We start from the raw sequence: 13645 nt of genomic DNA on the forward strand, positions 1-13645 counted from the left end.
TGTGCCCTTATGTTATTTTCTCTGTTGGACGTGCATTTTATTTTTCCTGTTAAGTTTATTTTCCACGCCAATAAAATAAAAGTTTTCAAAAGAAAATACTCCCCAACATGTGCTACTGATGGACCAAGATCAATACTTTTATTGAGTCAAATACACGATAACTGGTTTATATCAGGTACTGTATCAATACACACTGAATGTAATGCCTATCTAAAGACCAACTTCATAAATGACTTTGCATGACTACAGTATGTATCATGTGGGTCTAATACATAGTGTAAAAATAAATAACAGCAATTGTATTTTGAAATATGTTACACTATAGGGACCAGAATAGCTAGATTTTTACAAAATAAGTGGCTTGTTTCCTTTATACAGCCTATATGTACTTTTCTAAGTGGATCTCAGCTGTGTTGTCTTAACTCTCAGTCTCTTGGGATGAAATAGACAGCAGATGGGATTAGGGCAGAGGGTTGATGCATATGACAGCAAACGGTTCCTTTACACTGGGTAGAAGCTGTGAGCATTAGGAAGCGACTCTTCCCCCTGAGAACCAACTTGCCACTGAAGAAAGTTGAAAACAAGCCCTTTGAGAAACACTATTAAAATAGTAAAAAAAAATTGCATTGTGCAGATGATGTGCTGCTGTGTGTTTATTTGGATGCTAATCAGTTTGGCATCAGGGATCTGTGCAGGAGTCTTACTAGTCCCTTATGTGATTTAGTTCATTTATTGACAATCTTTGTAAAAATAAATGAAATATCATCTCTAATATATGTATAAAAATACAAAGTATCAGCAGCACAAATATGTCAATAATATATGATGAGAGACGATCATTAGAAATATCATGAATAATGAACAGTCAATAACACAAACATAGATGATGTTAAATATACCTACAGATGAGACTAGGTCAACAGTTCTGTTTTCAGGAAACGGAATTACAAATATTCAGGGGAAAAAATCAACAAAATGACAAAGCAACTTTTTCTTAATTCTTAATAGAATTGCTGTTTTGTAGTCACCACAAAATGTTCATCTTAGAATGGTGATATATTGTATAATATATATATATATATATATATATATATATATATATATATATATATATATATATATATATTGCATATCATAATTATGATTTTTACTTTTTCATCCTCAATTTTTCTGGTGGTTGTTTAACCAAGTAAGACATTAAGGAGTCACTTAGGTCTCCATTATTTTCAGGACTATTAGCGTTAAAATGCAAATTAGCAATGAGTCACTAGTAGACCAATTACTATTCAGTTAATTTGGTATGATATCAGTAAAGCTTTACATAAGACCTCTGATTACATCACAGGGATCTCCTTTTACAAATACAGATGTGCTTTGAATTTCATCACAATCCAACTAAATGGTGTACACAGATTTACATTGCAGGAATGGTAAACGTTTTTGGAAACATAACTGTTCTGTAGCACTGAAAATAGAATTCCAAGATATTTGAAAATAAATATTTAAAAAATATACCATACATATAAGGATTTTTTTTCTCATACAATGTAACCTAGGTTTCCATTTAACATTAGGGTCTGATCAAAAGTAGAACTTTTTACATTAACATTAGCAACACAATTTTAGTTTGAGAGGTTAGCTGCTGTTAACCATGGGAAGTAATGATCCATAGGACACTGCACATTTTACAGTCAGTAGCTACAGTATGCATCAGTAGTACTCATTTACTAGCATTAGGGCTCATTTACTAACTGTGTTTTAGGTGCCAAATTTGTACACACTTGTGACTTTTATGGAGCTCCAGGTGTCCATGGTTGAATTTGTGCACTAAAATGCCCCACACAATGTAGTCTTTAGGGTTTTCTCCAAATGGGTCAGAGGTGTCAATAAGCATTTTTTGCCTGTGAAAAAGAATTGTAGTCAACTTTATTCTATTATTCCATGTATTGTTTAGCACCAGTGTTAGGACAAAGCAGTGTACATTTACAATTCTTCCTTCAAACAAAAATGTGTTCTTTGTAAACACAACAGGAAATTTACAGTACTAAATATGTGCAAAAAAGGCCAATACCAAAACCAGCCATTCAGACACTACCTTTTATCATTGAAGATGCACTTGCTAAGCTTATTGCTTATTGGTTAGTGTGGGTTACTATATATCTACCATTTTCTACCTACTGTAGTATCCCATAGTAGTACATCGTAAATAACCCTGCAGAATGCATATACAGAAATACAGCTGTAATACTATGCACAGGTATTTGTGGTAATAATTTCCCATGTACTACTCATTATATTACTGACCATTACTAAGTGATTTATTTTCTTATTGTATACAGTGATAATTACATTGAAAAATGTGTTCTCTATAATAACAATCGTAATAACTATTTGCACTAGAAAAATGTCAAACATATCTGTTTTCTATTTTTCTAAACTAGTAAACTTTGATACTTAGCACAACATACTTCCCTAGCTATGCTTGGTGCATTTGTAAACTTGACTATCTGAATATTAGAAAATAATATTATTTTGTAACAAATTAATGCTAAACATTCTTCTAGTCTTGCTGATTAATTGGTATCTATTTTCTCTCCCATAGAGAATGAAAAACAGAATTATCTACTAAATCCGCACCTGGAACATAACCCTGCTGACCATATTATCCTAACACATCATTTTATTTGAGGGGAAAATGGTGAGCTATTTTACACTACTTCAATATCAGAAAGCCTTTTTGCATGTCTGAATGTGTGTGACAGTGTGTACTTAAACGCAAATTTATGTTTACAAAACATGAAATTATTTCTTTATAACTTAGACCATTTATCTTAGTGCTACAATTTTTCAAACTCTATGCTAGTATGTTTATCTAGCGACTGACTCGCCTGAGTCTCTGCCCTCTAATGCCTTCGTGAAAAACTCTAATAGAAATACTTGGCACACATTTGTTACCTGGGGGAATAATAGAATTATTTGCAGAAGTCGTTTGGCAAAAGAACATAAACATATGGTTTTGTTTTACATTCAGCTCTGCCAGTTGTGCAAAGTTGCTTGGAAGCTGTAGAGTGTAAATGGCTGTGGAAATAATTTCCACATTTAAGCTATCTATGCTCTAGCTATCCACTGTCTATACAATGTCTATATAGAGAGTTGAATATCAGGAACTGGGATAAACTTATTTGTCAGAATCCCTTTGAAGTAATGGTTTAATTTCCTCAACAGATGGAACCTCTTTGTAGTGCTACAACCCTTAGATGGTCCAAGCAATGCCATGGTAGAATTCATTATTTAATATGAATGTACTTGTATTTAATAAATATACATTATACCTCTGTATAAGTATTACATGTAATGCTGGGTCTTGCTCTCTAAGCCATTTAAATAAATAATAGTTTTATGTGTATTAATTTTGTATGAACCTACTGGCATGTTATGCAAAGTGGACAGTATAAATCAGGTTTTGACTCCTTGGCTTGTACTCATTTATTAAAAGTAATTGTATTTGTCTTAGTATAAGAAATGTAGATGAGGTACATACTGTTTAAATGTGCCTTTGAGCCCTTTTCCTGGAGCAGTTACATATAGAAACATAATGCATACACTTACCATGGGCTTGCAAACATTTGAAAGGCATGATGACTGCAGATGGTCAGGGGCTGTGCTTTATAGCAATAGGCTGCACAGCACCTGAACAGTACAGAGAAGGAGTTGTAATGTACTGTTCCTAAGTTAAAAGACCACACATTACACCTTCTCCTCCGTGCAGTGCAGGGGCTATGCAGCCTATTGCTATGAAGAACAGCCCCTGACCGTCCGCGGCCACTCAGCAACAGGTAAGAGAGAGGTAGGGAGGGTGGTGGGGTGGGTGCAAGGGCGTCGGAATGATTTTATGTTGCCCCCCATCATAAATTCATTCTGATGCCCCTGCTAGAAACCCCTAAATTCGGTTGTTGTCGGTTCTCTTAGAACCGGACCCACACATCTCTAATAATAACTACAAGTGGTAGCTTTATAGAGCCTCCAACCAATCAGATAACTGTACTTAGGAAACAGTTTACATTAGTTCATAATCTCAATTATTGGTAGTTAACACCAATATGATGACAGAAACAAGTGACTTCAATTAGACAAGCACTTAAAGTCACTGGTTTGCTGCAACCAGAAAGGTGCTGCATTCGGAGACTGATGTCAGCTGATAAATTACAGCAAAGTTTGCACCTACAGTATTTGGGCTTGCTGCAGTCTAGGCAACAACTATGTGTTTATATAGTAAATGGTAGAAAAGAAGCACTATAATAAAGTCCCATCTATCATGTTTATTATTGTGTTCTGCTCTGGCTGCTACCATATTCTTTAGGATTCTAAAGCAGGGATTCTACCTGCTTTTCTAACTTTGGGGTCAATTAGAAATGCAGTTTTCAATTAGAAATGCCAATTTGCAGTGAGGTTGTGCAACTTTTCTACAAAATGTGACCTAGGAAAAGTGCATGAAAAAGTGGGGAAACCATCCTGTACACAAAAAATTGACAGCAGAGATAGCAGGACCATATAGAAGGCTGTTAGTGACCATAAAGAAAGTACGGGAGGTTTTTAAAAGGTTTCAAATGGATGATTTTTTTGCAGTTTTCATTAATGATTGAAAAATGATAACAAGCAGGAGTTTTTCATCAAATTAAAGTTACATCATTTTGGGGTACATAAAATGTCTGTATAGTAATTTTTCAGTGTTATTATACAAGTTTTTAAAAGGTTGAAATAAACATTTCTACCTCTCATCTGAACATTCAAAAAACCCTCTCCCATCATGCATCATCTCCACATACCTATCCCACATCATTTACACCTTCAAGTACCTGTCCCACATCATTCACACCTTCAAGTACCTGTCCCACATCATTACATCTCCAAATACTTTTGTCCACACATCATTTACACCTCAACATACCTGTCCCACATCATTTACACCTCTACATACCTGTCCCACATCAATTACACCTTCACATACCTGTCCCATATGATTTACACCTGTACATACCTGTCCCACATGATTTACACCTGTACATACCTGCCCAACATAATTACATCTCCACATACTTTTGTCCACACATCATTTACACCTTCACATACCTGTCCCACATCATTTACACCTCCACATACCTGTCCCACATCAATTACACCTTCACATACTTGTCCCACATAATTTACACCTCTACATACCTGTCTCACATCATTTACACCTCCACATACATATCCTACATCATTTACAACTCCAAGTACCTGTCCTGCATCTAAAAAAAAACACCTCCAAAGTACTGTACCACATCATTTACATCTCCACCTACTTGCCCCACATCATTTACACCTCCACATACGTGTTCCACATCATTTTCACCTCCACAGTATTGTCCCTAATCATTTACAACTCCACATACCTGTCCCACATCATTTACAACTCCACATACCTGCCCCACAGCATTTATACCTCCACATACCTGTCCCACAATATTTACACCTCCACATACCTGTCCCACATCATTTACACCTCCACATACCTGTCCCACATCATTTACACTTCCACATACCTGCCCCACATCATTTACACCTCCACATACTTGTCCCACATTATTTACACCTCCACATACCTGTCCCACATCATTTACACCTCCACATACCTGTTCCACATCATTTACACCTCCACAGTATTGTCCCACCTCATTTACACTTCCACATACCTGTCCCACATCATTTACAACTCCACAAACCTGCCCCACATCATTTACAACTCCACATACCTGTCCCACAGCATTTACACCTCCACATACCTGTCCCAAATAATTTACACCTCCTCATACCTGTCCCACAGCATTTACTCCTCCAAGTACCTGTCCCACATCATTTACAACTCCATATACCTGCCCCACATCATTTATACCTCCACTTACCTGTCACACATCATTTACACCTCCACATACCTGTCCCACATCATTTACACCTCCACATACCTGTCCCACATCAATTACACCTTCACATACTTGTCCCACATCATTTACACCTCTACATACCTGTCTCACATTATTTACACCTCCACATACCTATCCCACATCATTTACATCTCCAAGTACCTGTCCTACATCATTTTCAACTTCACATACGTGTCCCACATAATTTACACCTCCACATACCTGTCTCACATAATTTACATCTCCACATACCTGCCCCACATAATTTACACCTCCACATACCTGTCCCACATCATTTACACCTGTACATACCTGTCCCACATAATTTATTTCTCCACATACCTGAAAACCTGCCCCACATCATTTACACCCATTATTAAGTTTTTTAGGAAAAATCGCCTGAAAAATGTAATTGGCAAAAATATGCTATTTAAAACCCTTTAAGTACATGATTACTCATTGGCACTGAGTGACACCATCTGAGGATGTGACAACAAAATAGCAGAGCTGCTCTTCTTTTACTTTAAAATAATGATTTTCCCTATTTTTTTCCCCACATAATTTACACCTCCACATACCAGTCCCACAGCATTTACACCTCCACAGTACTGTCCCACATCATTTGCACCTCCACGTACCTGTCCCACATCATTTACACCTCCACGTACCTGTCCCACATCATACACACCTCCATATACCCATCCCACATCATTTACACCTCCACATACCTGTCCCATGTCATTTACACCTCCACATACCAGTCCCACATCATTTACACCTCCACATACCAGTCCCACAGCATTTACAACTCTACATACCTGTCCCACATTATTTACACCTCCACAGTACTGTCCCACATCATTTGCACCTCCATATACCCATCCCACATCATTTACACCTCCACATACCTGTCCCATGTCATTTACACCTGTACATACCTGTCCCACATAATTTACATCTCCACATACCTGATACCTGCCCCACATCATTTACACCCATTATTAGAGCTGCTCTTCTTTTACTTTAAAATAAAGATTTTCCCTATTTTTTCACCTACTTCGCAAAAAAGTGCACATTGTAATTTGCAGTGCGAGTTTCCTCTGGGAACAGTTCGCAGGACACGACTCATACCTAAATGGATTGTCCTCCTTCAGTAATGTTTTAAAAACAGAGTAACATTGTTATAGCATAGCCAGCTTAATGGTGCCCACCTTGTTCCATTGAACATCCCAGTTCCCAGTAAACAAATATTACAATATATGAATATAATATATAAAAGCAGTGGATAGAAATCCCATTTCAATTGGTGTACTCAGCAGCAGCTAGCAGGACATGGTCAAAGACGGCATCTGAGGGTAGCATGTGAGCTGATCACATGGCTCTCTCCTATACATGCCGATAGAATATTGAAAAGGAACTATTTAATTACATTTCAATAAGTGTTATACATTTTCATTTGCTTATTTAGAAAATAAAAGGTTGAAATATCAAAATTTTATATTGGTATAAACTAGGGGTGAGCGGGTTCGGATTTCTGAAATCCGAACCCCCCCGAGCCCCCCCGATCCGAGTCCGATCCGAGTCAGGCTCGACTTTTCCCGCCTGACTCGGATCTGAAATCGAGGCAAAACGTCATCATCCCGCCTTCCGAGTCTCGCGGGTTTTGGATCCTATATAAGGTACCCGCGTCGGCGCCATTTTCTCACTCGGCTGTGGACAGTGAAGAGGGAGGGTGGGAGTTAGGGCTGTGTAGTGTAGTGTAGTGTAGTGTAGTGCTGCTGTTGTCCACTACTTCAAAGTCCATAGGGGCTGGCTGTGTTGTGCTGTGCTGCTGTTGTTAATAGGGGCTGTGTCCACTACTTCAAAGTCCATAGGGGCTGGCTGGACTGTGTTGTGCAGTCAGTTCTCCATAGGGGCTGTGTCCACTCCAAAGTCCTGTGCAGTGTCCCAGTCCTAAAGGAGTGCTGTAGTGTTGTCCAGGGGGTGCTCTGTCCATCAGGGGTGCTCCCCCAAAGTGCTAAAAAAATAATATATTTTCTGTGTTTGTGAATTGTGTGCGCAGTAGCCGCACGTGCATCAACAAAGTAGTGCCAAGCGTGCGCCTGTGTCATAAGTAAAGGGCCGGCTGGCTTGACCGTTAAAGGGTGCTGTAACCCCCGAAAGTACACTCCAGTCCAAACCAAAAAAAAATTATTTTCTGTGTTTGTGAATTGTGTGCGCAGTAGCCGCACGTGCATCAACAAAGTAGTGCCAAGCGTGCGCCTGTGTCATAAGTAAAGGGCCGGCTGGCTTGACCGTTAAGGGTGCTGTAACCCCCGAAAGTACACTCCAGTCCAAACCAAAAAAAAAATTATTTTCTGTGTTTGTGAATTGTGTGCGCAGTAGCCGCACGTGCATCAACAAAGTAGTGCCAAGCGTGCACCTGTGTCATAAGTAAAGGGCCGGCTGGCTTGACCGTTAAGGGTGCTGTAACCCCCGAAAGTACACTCCAGTCCAAACCAAAAAAAAAATTATTTTCTGTGTTTGTGAATTGTGTGCGCAGTAGCCGCACGTGCATCAACAAAGTAGTGCCAAGCGTGCGCCTGTGTCATAAGTAAAGGGCCGGCTGGCTTGACCGTTAAAGGGTGCTGTAACCCCCGAAATTACACTCCAGTCCAAACCAAAAAAAAATTATTTTCTGTGTTTGTGAATTGTGTGCGCAGTAGCCGCACGTGCATCAACAAAGTAGTGCCAAGCGTGCACCTGTGTCATAAGTAAAGGGCCGGCTGGCTTGACCGTTAAGGGTGCTGTAACCCCCGAAAGTACACTCCAGTCCAAACCAAAAAAAAAATTATTTTCTGTGTTTGTGAATTGTGTGCGCAGTAGCCGCACGTGCATCAACAAAGTAGTGCCAAGCGTGCGCCTGTGTCATAAGTAAAGGGCCGGCTGGCTTGACCGTTAAAGGGTGCTGTAACCCCCAAAGTACACTCCAGTCCAAACCAAAAAAAAAATTATTTTCTGTGTTTGTGAATTGTGTGCGCAGTAGCCGCACGTGCATCAACAAAGTAGTGCCAAGCGTGCGCCTGTGTCATAAGTAAAGGGCCGGCTGGCTTGACCGTTAAAGGGTGCTGTAACCCCCGAAAGTACACTCCAGTCCAAACCAAAAAAAAAATATTTTCTGTGTTTGTGAATTGTGTGCGCAGTAGCCGCACGTGCATCAACAAAGTAGTGCCAAGCGTGCGCCTGTGTCATAAGTAAAGGGCCGGCTGGCTTGACCGTTAAAGGGTGCTGTAACCCCCGAAAGTACACTCCAGTCCAAACCAAAAAAAAAATATTTTCTGTGTTTGTGAATTGTGTGCGCAGTAGCCGCACGTGCATCAACAAAGTAGTGCCAAGCGTGCACCTGTGTCATAAGTAAAGGGCCGGCTGGCTTGACCGTTAAGGGTGCTGTAACCCCCGAAAGTACACTCCAGTCCAAACCAAAAAAAAAATTATTTTCTGTGTTTGTGAATTGTGTGCGCAGTAGCCGCACGTGCATCAACAAAGTAGTGCCAAGCGTGCGCCTGTGTCATAAGTAAAGGGCCGGCTGGCTTGACCGTTAAAGGGTGCTGTAACCCCCAAAGTACACTCCAGTCCAAACCAAAAAAAAAATTATTTTCTGTGTTTGTGAATTGTGTGCGCAGTAGCCGCACGTGCATCAACAAAGTAGTGCCAAGCGTGCGCCTGTGTCATAAGTAAAGGGCCGGCTGGCTTGACCGTTAAAGGGTGCTGTAACCCCCGAAAGTACACTCCAGTCCAAACCAAAAAAAAATTATTTTCTGTGTTTGTGAATTGTGTGCGCAGTAGCCGCACGTGCATCAACAAAGTAGTGCCAAGCGTGCACCTGTGTCATAAGTAAAGGGCCGGCTGGCTTGACCGTTAAGGGTGCTGTAACCCCCGAAAGTACACTCCAGTCCAAACCAAAAAAAAAATTATTTTCTGTGTTTGTGAATTGTGTGCGCAGTAGCCGCACGTGCATCAACAAAGTAGTGCCAAGCGTGCGCCTGTGTCATAAGTAAAGAGCCAGCTGGCTTGACCGTTAAAGGGTGCTGTAACCCCCAAAGTACACTCCAGTCCAAACCAAAAAAAAAATTATTTTCTGTGTTTGTGAATTGTGTGCGCAGTAGCCGCACGTGCATCAACAAAGTAGTGCCAAGCGTGCGCCTGTGTCATAAGTAAAGGGCCGGCTGGCTTGACCGTTAAAGGGTGCTGTAACCCCCGAAAGTACACTCCAGTCCAAACCAAAAAAAAATTATTTTCTGTGTTTGTGAATTGTGTGCGCAGTAGCCGCACGTGCATCAACAAAGTAGTGCCAAGCGTGCGCCTGTGTCATAAGTAAAGGGCCGGCTGGCTTGACCATTAAAGGGTGCTGTAACCCCCGAAAGTACACTCCAGTCCAAACCCAAAAAAAATTATTTTCTGTGTTTGTGAATTGTGTGCGCAGTAGCCGCACGTGCATCAACAAAGTAGTGCCAAGCGTGCGCCTGTGTCATAAGTAAAGGGCCGGCTGGCTTGACCGTTAAAGGGTGCTGTAACCCCCGAAAGTACACTCCAGTCCAAACCAAAAAAAAATTATTTTCTGTGTTTGTGAATTGTGTGCGCAGTAGCCGCACGTGCATCAACAAAGTAGTGCCAAGCGTGCGCCTGTGTCATAAGTAAAGGGCCGGCTGGCTTGACCGTTAAGGGTGCTGTAACCCCCGAAAGTACACTCCAGTCCAAACCAAAAAAAAAATTATTTTCTGTGTTTGTGAATTGTGTGCGCAGTAGCCGCACGTGCATCAACAAAGTAGTGCCAAGCGTGCGCCTGTGTCATAAGTAAAGGGCCGGCTGGCTTGACCGTTAAAGGGTGCTGTAACCCACAAAGTACACTCCAGTCCAAACCAAAAAAAAAATTATTTTCTGTGTTTAGCCGCACGTATATATCAAATCGATATAACATATATGGAGGACCAAACTTTCTCCGATAAAAATAAAATAGAGAAAGATCAAGAACCACTTCCTCCTAGTGCTGAAGCTGCTGCCACTAGTCATGACATAGACGATAACATGCCATCAACGTCATCTGCCAAGGCCGATGCCCAATGTCATAGTAGAGGGCACATACAATCCCAAATGGCAAAGTTCAGGAAAATGACCTTGAAAAAGACATTTAAATCAGCTGAAGAGAAACGTAAACTTGCCAATATGCCATTTACGACACGGAGTGGCAAGGAACGGCTAAGGTCGATCCCTAGTATGTTCATGACTAGTGGTTCAGCTTCACATGACGATGGAAGCCCTCCTCCCACTAAAAAAATCAAAAGAGTTAAGCTGGCAAAAGCACAGCGAAGAACTGTGCTTTCTAAGAAGATATCACAAATCCCCAAGGAGAGTCCAAGTGTGGTGGTGGTTGCGATGCCTGACCTTCCCAGCACTGGACGGGAAGAGGTGGCTCTTTCCACCATTTGCACGCCCCCTGCAAGTGCTGAAAGGAGCACCCACAGTCCACTTGCTGATATGCAAATTGAAGATGTCACTGTTGAAGTACAACAGGATGAGGATACTGGTGTAGCTGGCGCTGAGGAGGAAGTTGGCGAGGAGGATTCTGATGGTGATGTGGTTTGTTTAAATCAGGCTCCGGGGGAGACAGTTGTTGTCCGTGGGATGAAAAAGCCCATCACGGTCATGCCTGGGCAGAAGACCAAACATTCCACCTCTTTGGTCTGGCAATATTTCTATCCAAATCCGGACAACAACTGTCTTGCCATATGTACCATATGTAAAGGTGAAATAAGTAGGGGTAGGGACGTCAACCACCTAGGAACATCCTCCCTTATACGGCACCTGCAGCGCGTTCATAAAAAGTTACTGTCAAGTTCAGAAACTTTGGCTAAGACCGTAAGCAGTCCAGGGACACCTAAATCCCGTTGTCCTGTTGTATCCAAGCGCCTGCAAACCACACCGTCAACTCCCTCCTCGTCAATTTCCTCCTTAGTCAGGATCGGAAGTAGTCCTGCAGGCCATGTCACTGGCATGACTGACTCTCCTATCCGGGATTCCTCTGGAGGATCCTGCATTGCTACGCCTACTGCTGCCGCTGCTGCTGTTGCTGCTGCTGGGAGTCGTTCATCATCCCAGAGAGGAAGTAGGAACACCACTACTTTTACTAAACAATTGACCCTCCAACAGTCCTTAGCGAGGAGGATGAAGTACGACAGCAGTCATCCTGAAGCAAAACGTATAACTGAGGCCTTGACTGCTATGTTGGTGTTAGACGTGCGTCCGGTATCCGCCATTAGTGCAGTGGGATTTAGACAATTGATGGAGGTAGTGTGTCCCCGGTTCCAAATCCCGTCTAGATTCCACTTCACTAGGCAGGCGATACCGAGACTGTACAGAAACGTCAGAAAAAGTGTCCTCAGTGTCCTGAAAAATGCCGTTGTACACAATGTCCACTTAACCACGGACATGTGGACAAGTGGAACAGGGCAGACTAAGGACTATATGACTGTGACAGCCCACTGGGTAGATGTATCACCTTACGCAGCAACAGCAGCAGCGTCACCAGTAGCAGCATCTCAGAAATGCCAGCTCGTTACAAGGCAGGCTATGCTGTGTATCACCGGTTTCAGTAAGAGGCACACCGCCGACAACCTCTTAGAGAAACTGAGGGAAATCATCGCCCAGTGGCTTACCCCACTTAGACTCTCCTGGGGATTTGTGATATCTGACAACGCCACCAATATTGTGCGGGCATTACATCTGGGCAAATTCCAGCACGTCCCATGTTTTGCTCACACAATAAACTTGGTGGTGCAGAATTTTCTGAAAAGCGACAGGGGCGTGCAGGAGACGCTTTGGGTGGCCCGAAAAATTTCTGGCCACTTTCGCCATTCAGCGACTGCGTGCCGAAGACTGGAGCGCCAGCAAACACTCTTGAACCTGCCCCGCCATCACCTGAAGCAAGAGGTTGTGACGCGGTGGAACTCAACCCTCTATATGCTTCAGAGGATGGAGGAGCAGCAAAAGGCCATACAAGCCTATACATCCACCTATGACATAGGCAAAGGAGGGGGTATGCACCTGACTCAAGCGCAGTGGAGAATGATTTCCGTGTTGTGCAAGGTTCTCCAGCCCTTCGAACTTGCCACACGTGAAGTCAGTTCAGACACTGCCAGCTTGAGTCAGGTCATTCCCCTCATCAGGCTTTTGCAGAAGCAGCTGGAGAAAGTGAAGGAGGAGCTAAGACGGAGCGATTCCGCTCGGCATGTGGGACTTGTGGATGAAGCCCTTCATTCGCTTTGCCAGGATTCCAGGGTGGTCAATCTGTTGAAATCAGACCACTACGTTTTGGCCACCGTGCTCGATCCTAGGTTTAAAGCCTATGTGGTGGCTCTCTTTCTGGCCAACACAAGCCTGCAGAGGTGCAAAGACCTGCTGGTGAACACACTGTCAGCTGAAGCGGAACGTGACACGTCAACGGCTCCTTCTTCATTTTCTCCTGCAACTGGGGCTGCCAGGAAAAAACTTAGGTATCCTAAGCAACCCGCTGGCGGTGATGCAGGGCAGGCAGGACCAAGTTTGGACATCTGGTCCGGACTGAAGGACCTGGCAACAATTTCTGACATGTCTACTGTCACTGCATATGATACTCTCACCATTGACAGAATGGTGGAGGATTACAT

The sequence above is a fragment of the Taudactylus pleione genome, unplaced genomic scaffold (assembly GCF_031769625.1).
Source record: "Taudactylus pleione unplaced genomic scaffold, aTauple2 ptg000093l, whole genome shotgun sequence".
In the NCBI taxonomy this organism is placed as follows: domain Eukaryota; kingdom Metazoa; phylum Chordata; class Amphibia; order Anura; family Myobatrachidae; genus Taudactylus; species Taudactylus pleione.